Source organism: Cyanistes caeruleus, chromosome 7 (assembly GCF_971803275.1).
Source record: "Cyanistes caeruleus chromosome 7, bCyaCae1.hap1.1, whole genome shotgun sequence".
NCBI lineage: Eukaryota > Metazoa > Chordata > Aves > Passeriformes > Paridae > Cyanistes > Cyanistes caeruleus.
The window spans coordinates 10163707-10178179 of NC_141707.1; the positions used below are offsets into that span (position 1 = coordinate 10163707).

Consider the following 14473-nt stretch of genomic DNA (forward strand, 5'->3'; position numbering starts at 1 on the left):
TGAATTTTGGGGAAGATGCAAGAGAACTGATTTCATTTGACTCACTTCAACCTTTTCTAGTTTTGAGAAAAGTATTAATTGGCGCTATTTAAAACAAACACCTGACAGGAGTCACAGAGCTATTCAGTTTGTTACCAAATGGTTTTTTAATGAAGATCAAGGATTTCTGTCTGTCTTGAGCACTGTGTTGTGAGCTGAACAGGAAGGATTCCTGCAGTTTACAGATATGGCTGGTAAATAAAACAGGATGTTACAAAGGTTACCTCCCTGATGCAAAACAAGGAAAATACTGAAGTCGTTGGAAGACTGTGGAAAGGGATCTTCCATCAGCAACAACAACAATGCACTTGCTGCATTTTGGGAGGGAAAAAAAAAAGCCAACGCAACAATGGATTTTTTGTTACTCCTTAGTTCTGGCAACAAAACTAGAGGCAGTTTCATTCCTGAAAACAAAGACATAACCACAACTTCCACACTTGTATCTTGCACTTCTTTGCAAGAGATGCAACTTAAAAACAGGTGCTCTGAAAACCATGGTCTTGTGTAGCCAGGACAAAATAAGTTAAAAGGTCCTCTGGAGGAGGTTTCTGGCTCAATCACCTTTTGTGTTACTGACATGGGTTTGCTTCTATGCTTTGTTTTATTACAACATATACTCTCTGGTTTTATAGAGAGAGAATCATAAGTTCTTCCAGAGGGCTGCAGAAAAGTGCAAATTCTTTATCTAGACATTTGCGGATAGACACCTTGGAAAGTCTAAGACTCTTTGAGCATAGGAAAAGGAATGAAGACACATTTGGTTTTTACAGAGAGGTTCTGATAGATGAAGAGTCAGTAGGATCTGAAGGACACAAAGCAGAATGAAAAGAACTACTTCCATCTCTTGGGGTATTTACCTTTTCAGCTGGGAAAAAAGATCTATATACTGGCAAAGTGCCAGGAGCAGCACTGCTTTGTCTTTGAAAGCTCAGGTTCTGCAAAGTGGGGCAGGAAGGGCAGCTGAATTTCATCAAACAGAGAAGTTGCTCGATAACTTGGTGACCTTCCTGTAAAGCCCAAAGGGCCCCAAACACACAGAATCCATATGACCCATGACATCATCAAACACTGGAAGTTGTTAACCAAATGCCCAAAGTCAGGAAACAACTATCTGTCTGGGACAAACTGCATTCTTCCCTTTCTATAGGACTATTTTTCTATCAAAGTATGCTTACAATCTCTCTCATCAAAAGAAACATTTTCAGCAGTCACTTGTGGGACACCCCTCTGGAAACCCAAAATAAACTGGTTTTAACTTGCTTTATGGTCCCCTTACTGGAATGATAGTCACCCAAAAACCTAGTGCCCTTTGAAATGGACACCCTCTAGGAAAACCCAGCTGATGTAAAAAATCATCACCTTTAATACTTTTGTCATGTTCAATGCTCTGAAAATGTTTTTTAAGCAAATGTTTGCTTAAAAAAGTTACAAATGGATTCTAGAAATCCATATATATTTCTTGAACCTTTTTAAGTTCAATAAAACATGCCAGCATTCATCCACATAAGATCATGTGATCTTTTAGGAGGAACACTTTAATTACTGTTCAGCAGTTAACTGAGACAGAAGTACTGTTGATTTGCATTAATTAGTTGCTTTATTTTTACATTAAGCAGTGCACACAGCCCTTCCTATACTAAGTAATACATTAATTTATTTTTTTTATTAGATACAAGTAACATTAGATGTGGTAAATAACTACCGAGCACCCTCTGTGTCTCACTTCAAAAGTAGGAGTGCTGTTGACCAGTGTACAAGACATTTTCAGCATCACAGGCTTACTCTTCAATATTTCCTGCTCATCCCTAGCTTTCCCCCCCACCTTGTTTTTAATTGCTTTTAAGTTGTATCTGGATTTATAAACCTTTGACCTGGCTTCGTGCTCTGAGCATCATCCATACAGTCTCACTAAGTATGTGGACTTTGTAAATGTGCTCCTTGTAACTTCAAGGATTTTGTAGGATTGAAGACTCAAAAGCCAAAAGGAGTCAAGAGAGCTGAGTTTGGTCTCCCATAAGCCATTTGTCAAACTGGACAAGAGCTATCTATGCACCTTAGAAAAGCTTTCCAGGAGCAGCACTAATTCCAATCTCACCCAATGTCACCTCGTGTCCATGGACACATCCCTTACTCTGTGAGACTCACACGAACATCCCTGCCATGGCCAGCTCCCCTGCCCTGCCCACGCTCGCGTGCAAACGGGGCAGCCACAGACACGATGAGGGATCCTCAGCTGCCACACTTCCCCTTGCAGTCCTGCTAACCTCAGTCCTGACCTACAGTACCCTTTATTTTCCATTCCTTAGACTCTCTTACACAAATAGAGCCCAGGATTCCAAATTGGGCTGTGTTTATTCCAAGAAAACAAAGACAACCATTTTCACATCTAAGAAAATGACGCGTCTTGATAAAAAATTGTAACATTTTCATACAATGCCAAAAACAAATGCAGTTTTCATCAGCATCTCAAATCCCTGTGGACTGGTTTCTAGTCTGTTCTGCTAATTCCTGGATCCCAAATTTGACTGAATCCTCTCTTGCTTGAACTCCTTATTTCATGTTAGCTGGAATCCTTCTCAAATGTTTGCAGCTATGCCCATTACTAGGTGTCTTTCAGGGAGAGTTAATTTCACTGCACAAAGAAACAGCCCACAGTTGCTTCAACTAGGTGCTATTTTTCATCTTTGCCTTTTAAATCAAAGGATTTGGGTTCTAAGTGTTGGAAACCATGCAAAATCCCCTATATGTCAAAATGCGCTGCTGCAAATAAACCACTTTCTTTTCAAAATCCAAAAGCAACATACTTTTTTTTTAAAATGATCTACCTAAATTTTCCAATACAACAGCCTCATCACAAAATTCTGTGATTTTGCTAAGTACATTAAGGCTAATTTGCAGTTTGATGTTGAAAAAAAATCCTTTTTTTTTGTCATTACCAATGATGATAAATAAACACCCAATACTTACAAAATCCATAAATTTACTATAAATATTGAAAAGAAGCTTTCCATAGAGCTATTAGAAAAAAACTTCATTTCATCAAATTGACCTTTGCTAGAAAACGAGCAGTTCATAGCCTTGCAACACCAATTAATAATAGGGTGCTGACAAATAAAACAAGCTGGTAAATATGAATCTTGTTCATAACAAGATTGCACAAGAAAATATACTGTAATGACCCTGTCTGAACATCCGGTAATAGCCTATTGTTCCTCGCTATTACTGTCATTCAGCAATTTTTTTTAATAGCGGATGCATGGCAGCAGAGGAACCAACGCAACATGGGACTGCACGTGCACAAATCCTGCCCCATCGCGGAGGTGAGGAGGTGGCCCTGGCACTCCTGGGCTGCTCAGTGGATGTGGAGATCTGCACAACGCCCCCACGGCTCTGCAGAGCTTGAATGAGGGGAATAAAAATACTTATCCGTAAGTGCCTTAATGATTTGTAAACTGAGAAGAGAACAGGATCCTTTTACCTGTAAAGGGCAAATTACAGGAAAAACAGGAATGAATAATGGAAAAATCATAGGCTTAAATTCTGAGAGATCACAAAGTCATTTACTCAGTAAATGGTAGAAGAAATAGGAGGTATCCTTCTGTTCCACAGATGAAGAGGAAAGGTGGTAATAAAGACCTTCCATGTGTGACAGCTGAGTATTTCACCTGCTCTCTGTATGAGGAAAGATGAGCTAACTTAGCACTGCAATTACTGACACCTTAACTAGACCACACACTGATATACCCAGTGTCTGGTTTTGCTGTCTAATTAAAATACTGAATAGACAACTGATTTCATAACCATACTGTGAATTCATGTCACAGACATAACTGTAAGTAGTGGTTTCTCACCAATTAAAGGAATCTTTCTGTTTATTGAGGTCTGACTGACCACAGGACACCTGATTAAGCTTTGTCTCTGAAGTAAGAGTCATGCTAAAGGCAACATCATTCTGTTTACTGATTTTTTCAGTTCACTTTCCTATGGGAACAACATCTTCAGGTTTAGACTGGTTTTTTTTCCCTTTGTGCATTTCTTATTCCTTCCATCATTTTGTCTTCCTTGCTACCAGGCTTCATGGTTTCATTGTTAATTAGTACTCCTGGAAGGAGGAGTTAGACAATACCCTGCTTAAAATCTGTAAATGTTTAAAAATATAAAAGCTCAGAATTCTATGAAACACGAGGGATAAAGAAATAGTAAAAATAAAATTAAACAAAACAAACCTCTGGCTTAAAATTTTCCACATTCCTGTATGTGTAGTGCTATTTTTGAACACTTTGGTTTGGCACACGTGCATTCCCTGAGGAAGCTGAGTTATCACCGATAACTCTGTCATGACAGTCTGTCTTCATTGGACAGCATAAATTTCCACAGAAACTTCTCTTCCCTTACCTATGCAGACTTAGAAATGTCCCTAAAAGCTGCTTTGAACCAGGGCTCGTTTGGTGCTTGTACCCTGGAGATGGCAGCAGCCACTGCCATGCTCTGGTGCCCCAGTGCCCCCACAAAGACAGCACAAGAATTTTGCCAGCCTTCCAACAAACCCTGAATTACTGCCATGTCCTTCACTGGTTTGTAATGTGACTCTAGGAAAAGCTTAGCATGTCAGCAGACTATTTTATCCCTGCAGCCCTAAATAAAAAGTGTCCAGTTAAACTACATTGTCTGAATTCTTCCCTTGGATTGCATGCACAATTTTCAGAAGAGGGATCTTCTGCGGAGAAAGAGCTCTGCTTGTGCAAGCTCTTCTGAAATAATTGAGGGAGAAAAAAGGAAAACCTGGGCTCAGCAGCTGCCCCAGTGGATGATGAAAGGTTAAAAACATCTGAGTGATTTTCCTAGGTACTCTCAAAATGCTGATATAGCACATCCAGCACGCACAGGGCTGTGGGAACAAAAGGCTATTACAGGATTGTGCTGTGACTTCCATAATCAACCCAATAGTGACACTTCAAAGAGTTGAAGATGGACCGAGATCACCACCTTTAGCAAGAAATTAAGAATTTCCAGAATGAGAAACTAAAAATAATTTCAAAGTAATACAACTGTACTCCAGACTGAATCGCTTGAGCTTCCAATTATAACCCTAACTCCTTTTTTAGAGAAAACCCACTCTGTAATAGCAAATAGATATGAAACAAATATCTGTTTTCACTGGTGTGTAATCTGCAGCAACATTAATTGCACTTAGGACGTAACGCACAGAAAATTACATCTGATATAATCTTTCACACCTCCCATAGGGGAAAACGATGCAGGTGAGATTCCCCAGTTCTGTAGAACAAGGAGAAGACAGCAACAGCAAAGTTTAACTTCATGAGAATTCTTACTCTTATTTGCATAAAGGTTTCTAAAGTTCTTCTTTTCAAGGACTATGTATTTCCCTGTTTGTTTGCAGCAGAAAGGCTTTCATTTCCTTATGCACATACACAATTAACAAATTAGAAACATTTTTTTAAATTCCCTCTTTACCCACTTCTGCTAAAACTGGAGAGAAAAAAGCCAAACCCAAAGGAAAACAAAAGCAAAAAACAAACCCTCCCCCGCAAGCCCCACACTACGCTGGCACGAACATGACCACAAGAAAGGCTGCAACTCAGCTCAGTGTTTAAGTGCCTACTTAAACACACATGTGCTTTTTTCCCAACTGCTGCCAGCCGCATACAAACCCAGCACAATCCTGGTGGCCTTCCACGCATTTCAATGCAATAAACAACACATTTAATAAAGAATGAAGAACGCGCAGCGGTAGCCACGCAGAGAGTACTTTAATAGCACTCAGGAAAGAGCCTTAATTTGGCTTTCCTGAACTGGTTGAAGCTAACTTCTTCCCCAGTTCACGCTAAATCGATGTTAAAGAGGTTCGCGCTGGCGATGCTTCGTTACGGTACGCACGCTGTGGAAGGAAGATGGCTCTGAAGTTCACCAGGGTCATTTATGGAAAGGCTTCCCACCCCCACCTTCCCCTTCCAAGAAACTGGACGTGTGAAGACTGACATTTCTTTGAGAGGAAGGATAAGGCAGAGGTTAATTTCATCTGCATGAGCCAGTATAGGATAAGCTTTTGGAAATACTGTCAAGCCACATTCTTAATGCCTGGCAAAGTGACTCACTCAGAGTCATCACAGGAAAGGAAGTTGAATAGAATCAAAAACGGAACAGGATGGGGGCTTAAACAGGAGAAAGAAGTGAGAGAAAGGAAACTGGATTGTTTAAAGTAGGCTGAGGTTACAAGTTCTAGAATGAGATTATTTTTAAAATAAACATATAAAATACATATCTGTAAATACATATATGCATTTATAAAAACACATGAGTGTATGCATGCATTTATAAAAAAAAATAAATCTTCTTTCATTTAAAGACAGACTTATATTTGTGGATTGCTTTCCAAGGCAGCCTGCTGAGTTATTTCTGTTTAAGGTGGCATTAACCCAGTCTGGGAAATAAACAACAATCCCCTCTAGAAACCCACGAATTTTTAACAATCACATTCCTGTTCCACACAATATGAAACTGAGAATATGGAACTCCACACTCATGTAGAAATTCACCACAATACAACATCAGTACATCATTCCCTAAAGAAACACTAAACTTGACACATTTTTTTCCCCACACCAAAACAATTCATCATTGACTTTTACTTGAAACTCCATGACACATGGCAAAGTTTCTTCTCCAAACTTTTTTACTGTGAAAGTTTGGATGATTAGCCACCTCACGTATCAGCTGGAGGTAAGTAAAACAGTATGTAGACTATTTGAATATGTAAGTCACTTGAAGAAGCACCTCCTTGACTTCATCACAAAACACATTACTTGTGCAAGAGGATGTCCACCAACAAAAAGAACAATTTTGGTCCCCAAAGATGATGATAAAAACATTTTTTAATACCATCAAGGCTACATTAAACTCAGTCACAACTCTTTACATTTCAGTCACGTCACCTGTGAGTTCAAGTTCTGACTGTACAATCCCATACCAGTGACAGTGTTCAAGGGGACACACAGAAAAATAAATATACCCATTAAATAATATAACTAGAAAAACAGATTTTTGATGTAAGGAGGCATGCCTGGTCAAAAAATTATTCTGTAAAAATGTGTTAGAATAAATACTTCTAAATTCTCCTAAAAAAGCTTCTCTCTGTTTGTGTAATATTTCTTATTTAATCCCCAGAGTGACACCTGCTGGATTTCACTAAATGAAACTAAAGGGCAGATATTGCCATTATACGGAATATTTCAGGATAATAATTTCACAAACATGCCATTTTAGTAATAAAAGGCTGTGTAGTATAATACTTTCCCTCCATTTAGGGTACTAAATAAACAGATACATGCAACCACAGAAGAAGGAAGCATAATGACTAAAGGTCTTACTCATTTCTGAAAAGTAAATTTTAAAATTTCTACCTAGGAAGGATTATAGGGCACAACATTTTATATTGATGACTGAAAAAATTAATATGGAAAAAATACTGTTAAATCCTAAAACACATGAGTTGAGTATACCAAAAATGTTCTCAGTACATTCTCTGCTCTACTTTAATGAAACTCTAAAACTCTACCAGAATTGTCAGTTTGGGGATAACAAAATTTATGAAAATTAATTGGCAAGATTTTGCCACTGTAATGGGGGACAAAAAGAGTAAGGAGAAAAATCTAAATGGTTATTCAAAGAGTGATGCTTTATGCCCATACAAACATTCAAGGTTGTGCAGTTTTCAAGCTGAGAATATCAAAGACTAGATGGAAAAGATGTTTTTAGGAACATAAGATATTCAGACTAAACACAGTTGATGCTAAACAACAGTGTATGAGGTAGGTGTAGGTGCTTTGAACACAGTAATCAGAAGAAAAAAAATACTGATTTTTTTTGGTGTGCTCCTTGTTCATGGTACTACATGGGAAGTCATGCTGGTATGGGCTTCATTAAACAAAATCAGCACTAATTTTCAGGGGATATATTTTTCAAATGTAGCCTGCACGACCAAGACATAAATCCAGACGTATAGCATTGTTTTATTTTCTAAAATCCAGTTAGAATGGTCAGCTACAACTTAAAAATGGCCAAAACTGCCAGAAAAGGCTTGAGTGACACCTAGGATATACTAAAAGGTAACAGCCTCAGACACACATGCAAATTTACCACAAGAGCCTGATTTCTTTTCTTGAAGGGAGAACATGGCTTCTCTCATGGAAATTTTTGGTGCATTACAGTGAGTTAAGTGCATTTCAAATGCATGTTTCCAAAGAAAAGCAACTCGGAATAAATCACTTTTGGACAGCATATACTGCAGAAATGATTGAAAGTGTTTGCACAGAGCTAGGGCAGAAAAAGGATGACTTTGCTGGGAAAATGTAAACAGTATAAACAAACTTGGGAGACTGAAGCATGAGAGACAACTGTTAAAACAAAACTTTGAAAATGTGAAAGTTTAGCCTTTCAGTTCTTCCCAGATTCTAAAATAGAACAGAAATGGTTGCTAAAGAGAAATGGTCTAATGGAACCCAATTTCATAAGATTTTCTATTGTACCACACTGGCTGTGGAATTCTCCATTAAGGTAACAGGTAAGAAATAGGCTATTTTCTGCTTCTCTTTGTGCAAGGTGTTTACACGGAAAACATCAGAACTGCCAACTTGAATAGAACAAGTAAAAATAATGGGTTTGTGTCCACATACAGAAAGCTTTCTCTTTTTCTGTTTTAAACATTAGAAAGATGCAGCATTCAGATGTATCCAATTCAGAACATTAGCACATGTGATTCACAGTTTTAGAAACAAAACATGAAGTCTAGAGTTGATTTACTTCAAAAGTTTCTTTATAAACCTCTGTTCTCTCTTTAGTTGCTACACTGGCAATAATGGAAGTCAGCATGAAATAGACCTCTGTATGTTGTATGTAGAAATAATTTACTAAATATGTTATTATATGTCTAATATACATAAACACATATAAAAACACACTTATTTTACTGACTAAAAGTTATTTTTTTGCCAACTCACATCTGTTTTGATAGCAGCAGCATTCATTCCTTCCTTGACACAGCAGTACCAAGGATATAGTTAATTCCGCAGCTCAGACAATTTGCTAAACCAAACACTTAAAATACTTCCCAGAGACAGAGCAGCTCCACGAGCAAGTAAAGACTGTTTTCAATAAGTGCAAAGCTTGGCTGAGGAAACTGCTGCACATGAAACTCAATGACAGAGCTACCCAGGCTTGCAGAGCAGAGGTGGCCAGAGCACCGAGGTAAGGCAAACACTGTGTGTGCCACAGGAGAGGCAGCTGCTCAGAAGCACTGAAGGGATTTTGGTACCAAATCAAGAACATCGTAAACACATTGGCAACAGATGGGAACAACTTCTTAAGGAGAAATCCTGCCTTGTTTGCCTAACCTTAGACTTGGACTTCTGATGGGAGAAATTCCATCAATGGCTTTAATAGATAACTTATGTTCAACATTTACTACAGCAGTCACTAGATATGCCTCTTTTAAATATCACTGTATACGTGTTATTATTAAAAACATATCACTAGTGATAGTTTCTTCCAAATCACCATGGCCCAGTTTGAATTGCATGACTTCACAGACTTCTGTGGGTCCAGTCCTACCCAGCTCCTACATAAGCCAGGAATGCTACTGGAGAAAGATAATTACCTCAAATGTACAGAATATAGAGTTAGTAATTACATGGGTGTCAAAGGAAATTTGTTAGTGTGCTTTTTTCCCTCGGTTTTGTTCTTAATTGTATCCTGGTCTAAAACCTGAACTGCAATACCCAGAGAGCCCACAGAAAAATACTGTATTCCCAGAGTAAGTCCCTTTACTGACCCAGGTAAGGAATTGGTCAGCGAGACACATGCAGAGGTGTTTTTTTCAACTGGAGTGCTCAAAAATTACAGAAATTACAATAAAACAAAACCAAACAGCTGCCAAAAGACAGCAGAATGTAAGTAGCTGGAAGGGTGATGTATGTATAATTCCTTCAACAGAAAAATACCTACATTTAGGAATGTCTTGCCCTTTGACAGTCAGTGGGAAAATTCTCACTGGCTCTGAGTGGGCCAGGATTTCAACAGCTGGATTTTATCAAAAAAAGCCTATTCAAAGGGATAAGTGCTACATTTCTTAATGCAGAGAAAGACTCCAACTGATCAGAAATTCAGGGTGCAGTAATATTTGAAGTTTAAAGGACACAACGCAATTCTTGAACCTGCAATGTATCTTAGTACTTATTCCAGTAAAAAGTGCACACTGTTCCTTATCAATGCCCTGCCTGTCTTTGCTTAACCTGCACATAACATAGGTTCTGACATCCAGCCTGCAAACACACACGTGCCTGGCACATCCCCTGCAGCAAGACCCGCTTCAACTTACGCCAGTTGCTTGTGAAGAGCAAAAAATAAGAATCTAAATCATTTAGCTGATATACTTCTAAAGACAGTTATTCCCACTGATCATTAAAACAATATAAGCACCTTTTAGGTGAAGTGCCATCTCCACCACCTTAGTGTCACCAAGTGCCTTTTGCGCAGATTTCCAGAGTTGGAGAAAGACTTTGGGATTGCTCCTACAAACAGTGAAATAGATGGGAGTTTAAGCAAACTAGAGAAGAAAACACTGTGCAAATACAGATCGTTATTTTTGATTAAGAATTTCAGACAGCACCACAGCATGTGTACTTTAGAAGAAAACACATCTGTTTTCAGGTGTGGTCTTACATTGACCTAGGTTTAGAGTGTCTCCTTCCAATGCACCGAGAGGACCTCACAATCAGAGCACATCCCTAAACAAGTTTCAGCTGTTAGATGCATTATTAGTGCTAGGGAATGACAACAGCCCCAGCAGGCACAGGAAGATTGCATTGGCGCAATTATAAGAGCAGCAAAGTCCATCCCCAAGATATCTGGCACAAGTTTATTAAGACAAAGAGAAAAAAACCTCAGTTACTTTTATAATTATTTCATTCTCTTCCCTTATAAACTGCATGGATAGCTAAAAGTTTCATTGTAGATCAAATCTAAGTATGATTTATAGCCTAACAAGCTTTATTTTCCTAGTTCTATGTTACACACACGAGCAAATTACTAGAATTACCAACCTCAGCACTCCAACCGCATTTGTAAACCCAGAGGGTATCACATCTGTTTTGGAAGGCTTAAGGAGCAGCAAGACTTTGAACTGCCTATCGGCTGGTACTTGAAGGCACGGAATCACACACTTGCCACCGTTCAACAGTTTCTCGAGGAAAGGAAAAGTGGGTAATTAGCTGTCCATAAATCAGCTCGGTGTTTGCGGTTAAAAACCTCAAACAGAAACACGCCGGCACGCCTACAGGCTTCAAACCAAAGCAACTTTTCCTCAAGCAGACAAAAAGCACAAACAAAACAGCAGCCTTACCTTTTAAGTTTTGTAATTACAACACAAAACCTAATTATGAAACGACTCAAGTATGACCTCTTTCTGGTACAATAAGTTTAGAAAAATACTCAGTAAGCACACCTGCACCACTTTATCACCTAATTCAGCCTCTATTGAAAGAGCCGCAGTTGTACTCAATTAGTCTTAAGGACCCTTTTCAAGCCAATGAGCCTCTAATTCTCTCCAGATGCAATTCGGTTAGTTAATATTAGAGGTTTCAGGCAGAATCCTTAAAGCGCTGATTTGGACATTTTATCTCCTTTTCTACTAATTTATCGTACCAAGCATAAACGATAACAACACCAGTTATGAAATCAGCTCAACACCTCGCTCACTAGAAATACACGAAGGTTTCCCCGTACCTGTGTGGGCGCGGATTCCGTAGCCCACGCCGAGGTTAATGCCAGGGCGCACACACTCACGCGTTACCGCCGCCGCGTCCCGGTGGCACAGGACCGCTGCTCGTGGGTGAAACAATGAGACAGACCGCCCGCAGCGGCACTCACCACGCCGAGTTCTCAGGAGAACGCCGTCAGGTGAAGCTGTGGGGAGCTGTCTCGGCCCGCGGGCAGCCGAGAGCGCGGTGCCCCGCTGGGTGTAATCCAGAGGCTGGCGGCTCTCCCGGCGGAGCAGCGCTGCTGCGGGAGCGCCGGGAGCGTGTCCGATGGCAGCGCGGAGCGGCGGCAGCAGCGAAACATCAGAGCTTCCTGTTACATCACCCGACCCCGCCTGCGGCCGGCGTTAAGTTACTCTTCTCTCCCGAATGGCATGTCCCGGGGAAGCCGGGCTCCCGTGGCATTGGAGTGGGGAGCCTGCCGAGCCCCGGCGCTGCCATCTGCTCCCGGCCGGCGCAGCCTCTGCCCGCACCTGGCCCCAGGGCGGCTCCGCTCGCCCGCCCAGGCTCACAGCCGCAGCTCTGAAACCACTCGTAAAATACTGCTCTGCAGGTGAGGAGGGACCACGGGACCTGTCCTTTCACGTATCGAGCCAGCGCGATTCGCCCTCCTCCTCCAACTAGACCCAAAGAAACAGATTAATTTGGACCTTTATTCAGAGACAAAGAACACACAAGAGCTGCGTTCCTCCTCGGTATGAGTGACCTGACCCGCCCCTGACAGCCACTGCAGGGGCTGCAGGGTATCCCATACCGTAAGGGCTGAAAAGCTCGACACAGAAATATCTTTATTCCTCAGATGTAAAGCAGCTGCAAAGGTCAGAATGAAATGTTCAATTTCAAGCGGACATATCATTTACAGTGCTACTTCGTTTTGTACCCAAGGAAAAAAAGAGTATTTAAAGAAATAAGTCTTTAAAGTATCAAGGGTAGAAAAAACAACAACAGGAACATTATTACTGCTGATCTTCATGCTATATTTTTCTAAATACTGGTGATCTGAAAGCACAAGTATGAATGGTTTGAAAACTGCCATGACAAAAAAACCAAAATTAACAGCAGTCTTTCTATTAGCTTCAAAGAATATTGTACCAGAAACTAAAAATGTTTCACTGAAACCATTTGTCACTTTTTTTTTTTTATTTTTTTTTTAATACAATAAATTCCCTGTACTATGGAAAGAATCTGTGCCCTCTAAATCAATAACCAGTTACTGTATGCACAGGACAACACTATGCTGAACAAATGGGGAGTTCATGGAGCATCAAACACAAATTATATGAACACCTGTAACACCAGTACTCCTTAGGGAGTACCTTTTTGGGAGAACCTCCCAAAAATCACATTGTCATAAAGGTCAATGAAAATTATACCACTGAATTTGCTCATAAAACAACATAAAATATTCTGCTTGTTTCTCGCTACCTGTCACTTATCCACTTTTCTTTTGCCAGCAGAATCATTTGTGGAACACACTGTGAACTGGATGAAGGAATTCATCTGAGCATTGAAAACATTTTCCTCAAGAAGGAAAACAGCAAGAAACACAAAGCTAAGGGGGAAACCCCCCATAAAACTTCAAACAAAACTCAGCCCAAATCAGCCCCAATCCAGGGTTAGGAAAAATTGGAAGAGGGAAAAAAGGGCCAGGAATACTTTAAACCCAAATGGCCCATAAACAATATAATTTGTATAGAAATCCCACTCCAGGGTTATCAAAAAAGCAGGCTTGGATACTCACTTGGCAAGTGTGAGAGTTGGTGCTTCTAGGATTTCATATCGACAGGAGAATGTTTGAGTTTTATAATCAGTGAAGAACCAAGGAGCAGGACCCTAAACCTCTGAGTAAACAGATATAAGGTGGGGATTAGCTCTGGTTCTGAGCAGTGATGGAAATTAACTTCTCTAAAATAAATGGTGTCATCGCAGGTACAGGAATTTTGTCAGGTGTGAGCCTGGTAGCATTGCTTTAGACCAATTAGGTCTAGGTTGTAAATTGCAACAAGGTACTTTACACACTCTAACTTAGAGAATTATCCACGTGTTCCAGCCAAGCACACATCTCCAAGACAGGCATCTGAATTAGCTAGAGGCATGCATTACACAGACCACGTTTGATTTGGCCTTTCAAAGTCAGTGGAGTTTTGTGAGGGCTTTTTCGTTTGCGGGATATTTATTTTTTTTTTTTCAGTTGCTTGGTTGCTCTGGGGGGGGTTTGGGGGTTTATTTTTACAAAGTTTTATATTCTACTGATTTATGTAATATTAGAACTTGCTTAATCCTACCCCACAGAGAGCCGGGACCCCTCAGCTGGCGCAGTTCGGGCCTCTGAGGGCGGTGCCCCCCCAGCCCTGCCGCATCTCCCATCCCCCGGCTGCGAGGAGCATAAACCACACCCAGGCTGCCGACAGCAAGAGAAGGAGAAGTTCAAGGGGACCTAAATAGGCAAACCTACCTGTACTGGGACCAAAGAAGGTTTAAAAGCGAGAAGAAAAAGTGTAAATTGAGTGAATTCCGCTTTTTCCAGCGGAGCGAGGCCGCCCGGCGCGCGCCGCGCCGCTGGCGCCCTCTGGCGGCCGCGCGGGGCATAAACGCAGGAAGCT

General features: G+C 40.5%; 1 protein-coding gene across 23 annotated transcripts in view; it reads right to left on the reverse strand.

The window, feature by feature from the left end:
* CALCRL (calcitonin receptor like receptor) overlaps positions 1-14473 on the reverse strand; it is a 65675-nt gene extending 51202 nt beyond the window's left edge. For 2 of the 23 annotated variants that reach the window (XM_086898355.1, XM_086898367.1), the window contains exons 1-2: positions 14326-14457; positions 13612-13711 (exon numbers count right to left, since the gene is read on the reverse strand). The gene's annotated coding sequence lies outside the window, so the exon portion shown is untranslated. The other 21 variants (XM_023930679.2, XM_086898363.1, XM_086898353.1 and 18 more) reach the window with 19 other exon arrangements.